Consider the following 10,418-nt stretch of genomic DNA (forward strand, 5'->3'; position numbering starts at 1 on the left):
CACAATGACCTCTACATAATAGTTTCACAGTGACCGAGATACAATGCTCAGAGCATCACAGTGAGCACCATACAATACACATAGCCTCAAAGTGATCACCTTAAAATACAAAGAGCATCCAATATTGCCATAAAATACACAGAGCATCACAGTGAGAGCATCACAGTGACCACCATACAATACACAGCTTAACAGCAACCACCGTACAATACACAAGGCATCACAGTGAGTCATACAATATACAGAGCATTACAGTGACCACCATGAATTATTGAGAGCATTACAATGACCTCCATACAAAAGTTTGACAGACGTAAGGGTTCATTTTGGATTTATCAATACAAAGATTTAGTAGCAGACATACAATATAGCTCGCATCACAGTGACAAACATATACCATCCCCATGTCATTACTTAACCCTTATTTAAAAATAATTAATTCCTTTAACTCTATTGTAAAAAAAAACATTCCACATTAAATACTTTACAGTAATTAACTCCCTAATCCCCATAATTGATTAGCCTCCACATCATCAATAAATTCTATTAATGTTCATTAATCCACTAATTACTTTAGTCTCATCGAAATTACTATTTCATCTTAATTAACTAAATTAAGTTTACCCTCATAGCCAAACTCAATCATCCTAATGAACCACTAATTATTTACATGAACTTGCCTTCCAGCCTCACTCAACTGTTGCTGATCATCTTCCTGTGTAATTTTCACACAGCACAGTATATGAGGGGAGGAGCCAGCAGGAGGAGGTAACACTGGGCTGCACAACCCCTTATGGCAAAGTACTTTATTTGGATGGCTGCAAGGTAAAACTGCTCAATAAAAGTGAATTGTCTAGAAACAGCCCTGCCCACAGAGTAACTTACTGTACTCACATTTTGAAATAGTTCCCATTGGGTGGCATATACTAGTGGTTCTCAACCTCGGTCCTCAAGTACCCCCAACAGTTCATGTTTTTCAGGTCACCTAGCAGTTGAACAAGTGTATTCATTACTCACTGACACATTTTAAAAGACCCACAGGTGGAGCAAATTATTTCACTTGCAATCCTGTGAGGAGACATGGAAAACATGAACTGTTGGGGGTACTTGAGGACCGCGGTTGAGAACCACTGGCATACCATATCAGACTTCAGTGGTGGGATGCAAGTTGGGTCATTTTGGTTGGTGCCAGGAACTGATCTCAGGTTGCATTAATGTACTCAAGGTACTGCTCAGTGCAGCTCTCAGACTCCACTGTCACACACTTTGACTCTTTTTTTGGTCCCAGCAAATGCCTTTTGTGTGCTTACAGATGTCTGAGATGGGTCTACTACGGTATGCCGGCACTCAGGATGCTGGCACCGGTATCCTGACCGCTGGCATGCCGGCAGCGGGGCGAGTGCAAAAGAGCTCACTGCGCTCGCCACGCTGCGGACACGGTGGCATGCGTTATTCTCTCTCCAGGGGTGACGTGGACACCCCAAGAGGGAAAATAGTTGTCGGTATGCCGGCTGTCGGGATTCCGGCACCGGTATACTGAGCGCCGGGATCACGACAGCAGGCATATCAAATGCCTCCCTTCTGAGATAAAGCAGTTTTTCTTATTTGCTAAATATCTTGATAATAGATTCAACTACTACCAGAGTTCAGTCATTTGTCACAGTCTCTGATCAAAAAATAAAATCAAAATAAATACTTGTGTGCGATGAGTCTTTGAAGTTGCAAATAAATATTTGACAGTCTCTGTACTTACTGTATCTCGATCACACTTCCTCCACTGTTTTTGTGTCCTCCTTTTGGGGTCATTCCGAGTTGATCGCTAGCTGCCGTTGTTCGCAGCGCAGCGATCAGGATAACAATCGTCACTTCTGTGCATGCGTATGGTGCGCACTGCGCACGCGCGACGTACTTTCACAAAAGCCGATGCAGTTTTACACAAGCTCTAGCGACGCTTTTCAGTCGCACTGCTGATCGTTGAGTGATTGACAGGAAGTGGGTGTTTCTGGGTGGTAACTGACCGTTTTCGGGGAGTGTGTGTAAAAACGCAGGCGTGCTAGATAAAAATGCAGGAGTGGCTGGGGAAACGGGGGAGTGGCTGGCCGAACGCAGGGCGTGTTTGTGACGTCAAAACAGGAACTAAATAGTCTGAAGTGATCGCAAGGTAGGAGTAGGTCTGGAGCTACTCTGAAACTACACAATCTTTTTTTGTAGCAGCGCTGCAATCCTTTCGTTCGCAATTCTGCTAAGCTAAGATACACTCCCAGAGGGCGGCGGCTTAGCGTTTGCACTGCTGCTAAAAGCAGCTAGCGAGCGAACAACTCGGAATAAGGGCCTTTGTCTTTTAATCCTCTTTGTCTTTAGAGAGTACCACTCCCAATATGTAAGGACAAAAGAGAAAACAAAAAATAAGAATTTACTTACCGATAATTCTATTTCTCGGAGTCCGTAGTGGATGCTGGGGTTCCTGAAAGGACCATGGGGAATAGCGGCTCCGCAGGAGACAGGGCACAAAAAGTAAAGCTTTAGGATCAGGTGGTGTGCACTGGCTCCTCCCCCTATGACCCTCCTCCAAGCCTCAGTTAGGATACTGTGCCCGGACGAGCGTACACAATAAGGAAGGATTTTGAATCCCGGGTAAGACTCATACCAGCCACACCAATCACACTGTACAACCTGTGATCTGAACCCAGTTAACAGTATGATAACAGCGGAGCCTCTGAAAAGATGGCTCACAACAATAATAACCCGATTTTTGTAACTATGTACAAGTAATGCAGATAATCCGCACTTGGGATGGGCGCCCAGCATCCACTACGGACTCCGAGAAATAGAATTATCGGTAAGTAAATTCTTATTTTCTCTATCGTCCTAGTGGATGCTGGGGTTCCTGAAAGGACCATGGGGATTATACCAAAGCTCCCAAACGGGCGGGAGAGTGCGGATGACTCTGCAGCACCGAATGAGAGAACTCCAGGTCCTCCTTAGCCAGGGTATCAAATTTGTAGGATTTTACAAACGTGTTTGCCCCTGACTAAATAGCCGCTCGGCAAAGTTGTAAAGCCGAGACCCCTCGGGCAACCGCCCACGATGAGCCCACCTTCCTTGTGGAATGGGCATTTACATATTTTGGCTGTGGCAGGCCTGCCACAGAATGTGCAAGCTGAATTGTATTACACATCCAACTAGCAATAGTCTGCTTAGAAGCAAGAGCACCCAGTTTGTTGGGTGCATACAGGATAACAGCAAGTCAGTTTTCCTGACTCCAGCCGTCCTGGAACCTATACTTTCAGGGCCCTGACAACATCCAGCAACTTGGAGTCCTCCAAGTCCCTAGTAGGCGCAAGGCACCACAATAAGCTGGTTCAGGTGAAACACTGACACCACCTTAGGGAGAGAACTGGGGACGAGTCCGCAGCTCTGCCCTGTCCGAATGGACAAATAGATATGGGCTTTTTTGAGAAAAAACCCACCAATTTGACACTCGCCTGGCCCAGGCCAGAGCCAAGAGCATGGTCACTTTTCATGTGAGATGCTTCAAATCCACAGATTTGACTGGTTTTAAACCAATGTGATTTGAGGAATCCCAGAACTACGTTGAGATCCCACAGTGCCACTGGAGGCACAAAAGGGGGTTGTATATGCAATACTCCCTTGACAAACTTCTGGACTTCAGGAACTGAAGCCAATTCTTTCTGGAAGAAAATCGACAGGGCCGAAATTTGAACCTTAATGGGCCCCAATTTGAGGCCCATAGACACTCCTGTTTGCAGGAAATGCAGGAATCGACCGAGTTGAAATTTCTTCGTGGGGCCTTCCTGGCCTCACACCACGCAACATATTTTCGCCACATGTGGTGATAATGTTGTGCGGTCACCTCCTTCCTGGCTTTGACCAGGGTAGGAATGACCTCTTCCGGAATGCCTTTTTCCCTTAGGATCCGGCGTTCCACCGCCATGCCGTCAAACGCAGCCGCGGTAAGTCTTGGAACAGACATGGTACTTGCTGAAGCAAGTCCCTTCTTAGCGGCAGAGGCCATAAGTCCTCTGTGAGCATCTCTTGAAGTTCCGGGTACCAAGTCCTTCTTGGCCAATCCGGAGCCATGAGTATAGTTCTTACTCCTCTACGTCTTATAATTCTCAGTACCTTAGGTATGAGAAGCAGAGGAGGGAACACATACACCGACTGGTACACCCACGGTGTTACCAGAACGTCCACAGCTATTGCCTGAGGGTCTCTTGACCTGGCGCAATTCCTGTCCCGTTTTTTGTTCAGACGGGACGCCATCATGTCCACCTTTGGTATTTCCCAATGGTTCACAATCATGTGGAAAAACTTCCCGATGAAGTTTCCACTCTCCTGGGTGGAGGTCGTGCCTGCTGAGGAAGTCTGCTTCCCAGTTTCCACTCCCGGAATGAAACACTGCTGACAGTGCTATCACATGATTTTCCGCCCAGCGAAAAGTCCTTGCAGTTTTTGCCATTGCCCTCCTGCTTCTTGTGCCGCCCTGTCTGTTTACGTGGGCGACTGCCGTGATGTTTTTCCCACTGGATCAATACCGGCTGACCTTGAAGCAGAGGTCTTGTTAAGCTTAGAGCATTATAAATTTACCCTTAGCTCCAGTATATTTATGTGGAGAAAAGTCTCCAGACTTGATCACACTCCCTGGAAATTTTTTCCTTGTGTGACTGCTCCCCAGCCTCTCGGGCTGGCCTCCGTGGTCACCAGCATCCAATCCTGAATGTCGAATCTGCGGCCCTCTAGAAGATGAGCACTCTGTAACCACCACAGGAGAGACACCCTTGTCCTTGGATATAGGGTTATCCGCTGATGCATCTGAAGATGCGATCCGGACCATTTGTCCAGCAGATCCCACTGAAAAGTTCTTGCGTGAAATCTGCCGAATGGAATTGCTTCGTAGGAAGCCACCATTTTTACCAGGACCCCTGTGCAATGATGCACTGACACTTTTCCTGGTTTTAGGAGGTTCTTGACTAGCTCGGATAACTCCCTGGCTTTCTCTTCCGGGAGAAACACCTTTTTCTGGACTGTGTCCAGAATCATCCCTAGGCACAGCAGACGTGTCGTCAGGATCAGCTGCGATTTTGGAATATTTAGAATCCATCCATGCTGTTGTAGCAGTATCCGAGATAGTGCTACTCCGACCTCCAACTGTTCCCTGGACTTTGCCCTTATCAGGAGATCGTCCAAGTAAGGGGTAATTAAGACGCCTTTTCTTCGAAGAAGAATCATCATTTCGGCCATTACCTTGGTAAAGACCCGGGGTGCCGTGGACAATCCAAACGGCAGCGTCTGAAACTGACAGTGACAGTTCTATACCACGAACCTGAGGTACCCTTAGTGAGAAGGGCAAATTTGGGACATGGAGGTAAGCATCCCTGATGTCCCGGGACACTATATAGTCCCCTTCTTCCTGGTTCGTTATCACTGCTCTGAGTGACTCCATCTTGATTTGAACCTTTGCAAGTGTTCAAATTTTTTTAGATTTAGAATAGGTCTCACCTAGCCTTCTGGCTTCAGTACCACAATATAGTGTGGAATAATACCCCTTTCCTTGTTGTAGGAGGGTTAATTTGATTATCACCTGCTGGGAATACAGCTTGTGAATTTTTTCCCATACTGCCTCCTTGTCGGAGGGATACCTTGGTAAAGCAGACTTCAGGAGCCTGCGAGGGGGAAACGTTTCGACATTCCAATCTGTACCCCTGGGATACTACTTGTAGGATCCAGGGGTCCTGTACGGTCCCAGCGTCATGCTGAGAGCTTGGCAGAAGCGGTGGAAGGCTTCTGTTCCTGGGAATGGGCTGCCTGCTGCAGTCTTCTTCCCTTTCCTCTATCCCTGGGCAAATATGACTCTTATAGGGACGAAAGGACTGAGGCTGAAAAGACGGTGTCTTTTTCTGCAGAGATGTGACTTAGGGTAAAAACGGTGGATTTTCCAGCAGTTGCCGTGGCCACCAGGTCCGATGGACCGACCCCAAATAACTCCTCTTCCTTTATACGGCAATACACCTTTGTGCCGTTTGGAATCTGCATCACCTGACCACTGTCGTGTCCATAAACATCTTCTGGCAGATATGGACATCGCACTTACTCTTGATGCCAGAGTGCAAATATCCCTCTGTGCATCTCGCATATATAGAAATGCATCCTTTAAATGCTCTATAGTCAATAAAATACTGTCCCTGTCAAGGGTATCAATATTTTTAGTCAGGGAATCCGACCAAGCCACCCCAGCTCTGCACATCCAGGCTGAGGCGATCGCTGGTCGCAGTATAACACCAGTATGTGTGTATATACTTTTATATGATATTTTTCAGCCTCTTGTCAGCTGGCTCCTTGAGGACGGCCCTATCTATAGACGGTACCGCCACTTGTTTTGATAAGCGTGTGAGCGCCTTATCCACCCTAAGGGGTGTTTATCGGGGGGAACCCACGCATTTAATTTATCTGATTCAGGAAAAACTACAGGTAGTTTTTTCACATCCCACATAATACCCTCTTTTGTGGTACTTGTAGTATCAGAAATATGTAACACCTCCTTCATTGCCCTTAACGTGTGGCCCTAATAAGGAATACGTTTGTTTATTCACCGTCGACACTGGATTCAGTGTCCGTGTCTGTGTCGACCGACTAAGGTAAACAGGCGTTTTAAAACCCCTGACGGTGTTTTTGAGACGTCTGGACCGGTACTAATTGTTTGTCGGCCGTCTCATGTCGTCAACCGACCTTGCAGCGTGTTGACATTATCACGTAATTCCCTAAATAAGCCATCCATTCCGGTGTCGACTCCCTAGAGAGTGACATCACCATTACAGGCAATTGCTCCGCCTCCTCACCAACATCGTCCTCATACATGTCGACACACACGTACCGACACACAGCACACACACAGGGAATGCTCTGATAGAGGACAGGACCCACTAGCCCTTTGGAGAGACAGAGGGAGAGTTTGCCAGCACACACCAAAAAACGCTATAATTATATAGGGACAACCTTATATAAGTGTTTTCCCTTATAGCATCTTTTTATATATTTCTAACGCCAAATTAGTGCCCCCCCTCTCTGTTTTAACCCTGTTTCTGTAGTGCAGTGCAGGGGAGAGCCTGGGAGCTTTCCCTCCAGCCTTTCTGTGAGGGAAAATGGCGCTGTGTGCTGAGGAGATAGGCCCCGCCCCTTTTTCGGCGGGCTCGTCTCCCGCTCTTCAACGGATTCTGGCAGGGGTTAAATATCTCCATATAGCCCCCGGAGGCTATATGTGAGGTATTTTTTGCCAAAAAATATGTTTACATTGCCTCCCCGGGCGCCCCCCTCCCAGCGCCCTGCACCCTCAGTGACTGCCGTGTGAAGTGTGCTGAGAGCAATGGCGCACAGCTGCAGTGCTGTGCGCTACCTTAAGAAGACTGAGGAGTCTTCTGCCGCCGATTCTGGACCTTCTTCTCTTTTCAGCATCTGCAAGGGGGCCGGCGGCGAGGCTCCGGTGACCATCCAGGCTGTACCTGTGATCGTCCCTCTGGAGCTAATGTCCAGTAGCCAAAGAAGCCAATCCATCCTGCACGCAGGTGAGTTCACTTCTTCTCCCCTAAGTCCCTCGTTGCAGTGATCCTGTTGCCAGCAGGACTCACTGTAAAATAAAAAACCTAAGCTAAACTTTTCTAAGCAGCTCTTTAGGAGAGCCACCTAGATTGCACCCTTCTCGGCCGGGCACAAAATCTAACTGAGGCTTGGAGGAGGGTCATAGGGGGAGGAGCCAGTGCACACCACCTGATCCTAAAGCTTTACTTTTTGTGCCCTGTCTCCTGCGGAGCCGCTATTCCCCATGGTCCTTTCAGGAACCCCAGCATCCACTAGGACGATAGAGAAATATAGCGTAATACTGTTTAATTGATAAAAATGCAAGTGAAGGCATAAAGTGACATAGGGCCTAATTCAAGGTTGATTGCAAAAGCAAAATCTTCCTCCAGTGGGCAAAACCATGGGGGTAATTCCAAGTTGATCGCAGCAGGATTTTTTTTTAGCAATTGGGCAAAACCATGTGCACTGCAGGGGAGGCAGATGTAACATTTGCAGAGAGAGTTAGATTTGGGTGGGTTATTTTGTTTCTGTGCAGGTTAAATACTGGCTACTTTATTTTTACACTGCAAATTAGATTGCAGATTGAACTCACACCACCCAAATCTAACTCTCTCTGCACATGTTATATCTGCCTCCCCTGCAGTGCACATGGTTTTTCCCAATTGCTATCAAAAATCCTGCTGCGATCAACTTGGAATTACCCCCCATGTGCACTGCAGGGGGGGCAGATATATCATGTGCAGAAAGAGAGTCAGATTTGCTTGGGGTGTGTTCATACTGAAATCTAAATTGCAGTGTAAAAATAAAGCAGCCAGTATTTACCCTCCACCAGCGCTCTCCTCCCCTCCCCTCACACACAGGATCAATACACCAGCAGCAGCGGTGAGCAGCAGGGGAAGGGGGGCATGTATACCTGGCATTGGGGGCATGTCTGGCACTGGGGGGACGTGTATCTGGCACTGGAGGCATATCTGGCACTGGGGGGACGTGTGTATCTGGCACTGGGGGCATATCTGGCACTGGGGGGACATGTGTATCTGGCACTGTGGGCATATCTAGCACTGTGGGGGACATGTGTATCTGGCACTGGGGGCATATCTGACACTGAGGGCATATCTGGCACTGGGGGGACATGTGTATCTGGCACTGGGGGACATGTATCTGGCACTGGGGGCATATCTGGCACTGCGGGGACATGTGTATCTGGTACTGGGGGCATATCTGACAGAGGGCATGTCTGGCACTGGGGGGACATGTGTATCTGGCACTGGGGGCATATCGGGCACTGGGGGGCATTTCTGTATCTCGCACTGGGGGGCAATTAATATCTGACACAGTTGGGACATTTGTGTATCTGGCACTGTGGGGCAATGTGTATCTGGCACTGTGAGGCAATGTATATCTGGCACTCTGGGGGCATTTGTGTATCTGGCACTGTGAGGCAATGTATTTCTGGCACTCTTGGGGCATTTGTGTATCTGGCACTGTGGGGCAATGTGTATCTGGCACTGTGAGGCAATGTATATCTGGCACTCTGGGGGCATTTGTGTATCTGGCACTGTGGGGCAATGTGTATCTGGCACTGTGAGGCAATGTATATCTGGCAGTCTGGGGGCATTTGTGTATCTGGCACAGTGAGGCAATGTGTATCTGGCACTGTGGGGCAATGTAAATCTGGCACTGTGGGGCAATGTATATCTGGCACTGTGGGGCAACGTGTATCTGGCACTATTGGGGTCATATGTGTATCTGGCCCTCCCCCATATGTGTATCACGCCCCCATTTTCATTGGCCACGCCCCACGTGGCATTTGGCTACACCCATTTTTTGGCGCGCGCACACAGTACCTATAAGACATTTTTTCTACTTGCACCACTGCCCTCCATAGAGACAATATAACCTACCCAAATCTAACTGTCTCTGCACGTTACATCTGCACCCCCCCTGCAGTGCACATGGTTTTGCCCATTAGAGGAAGATTTTGATTTTGCAATCAACCTTAAATTAGGCCCATAGTGGCACATAAATTGGACTCTTACCAGATAGATGTAAGACACCAAGCCTCATTATGCGTGTTTGACAATAGGGGGTATATACCAGGCAATCTACAAACAGTCTGAATCCTCGGTTGGCATCTCACCTTTGGTAGTCCAGAGCCTCCTTTAACAACACGTTTCGGCCATCTGTGGCCTTTATCGAGGTAAAGAGGAAGTGTAGGGGCTTGTATATTTAAACCCCTTTCAAGCAATCAGAGACATTGATTGTTTAACATCACATAAAAATTATTCCATACATTTATGAAACATAATACAAACTCCTATTTCCTGTTTCTATAGACAGAGGATTGAAAAACATAAAAGGAGGACACAAAAAAAGAGGAGAAAGTGTGATCGACATACAATAAGTACAAAAACTGTCAAATATTTATTTGCAACTTCATTGCACACAAGTACAGTATATATTTTGATGTTATTTTTTAATCGGAGATTATGACAAATGACTGAACTCTGATAAACATATGGACAAAAAGTTTATACATTTATTTAAGGGAAAACCTATGTGAAACCCTCTATCTATGTTATTTTTAAGTGTTGAAATTCGAATTAGGTGAAACCCAAAAGGTGTTTTGCGCTGATTCTGTTCCCTTGCGCACAGATTAGCTATCAGAATAATTCTTACTATGGAACTCTTCATACAATGACTGCAGGAGAACCTGCACAATGATTGGTATACAGTATATGTCACTGGGCCTGATTCACAGTGGGCACAAAGCCAATGTTCTGTGCACCTTGGCGATTATCGTCAGACTGTGCATGTGCCGCAAC

The sequence above is a fragment of the Pseudophryne corroboree genome, chromosome 5 (assembly GCF_028390025.1).
Source record: "Pseudophryne corroboree isolate aPseCor3 chromosome 5, aPseCor3.hap2, whole genome shotgun sequence".
Taxonomy (NCBI): domain Eukaryota; kingdom Metazoa; phylum Chordata; class Amphibia; order Anura; family Myobatrachidae; genus Pseudophryne; species Pseudophryne corroboree.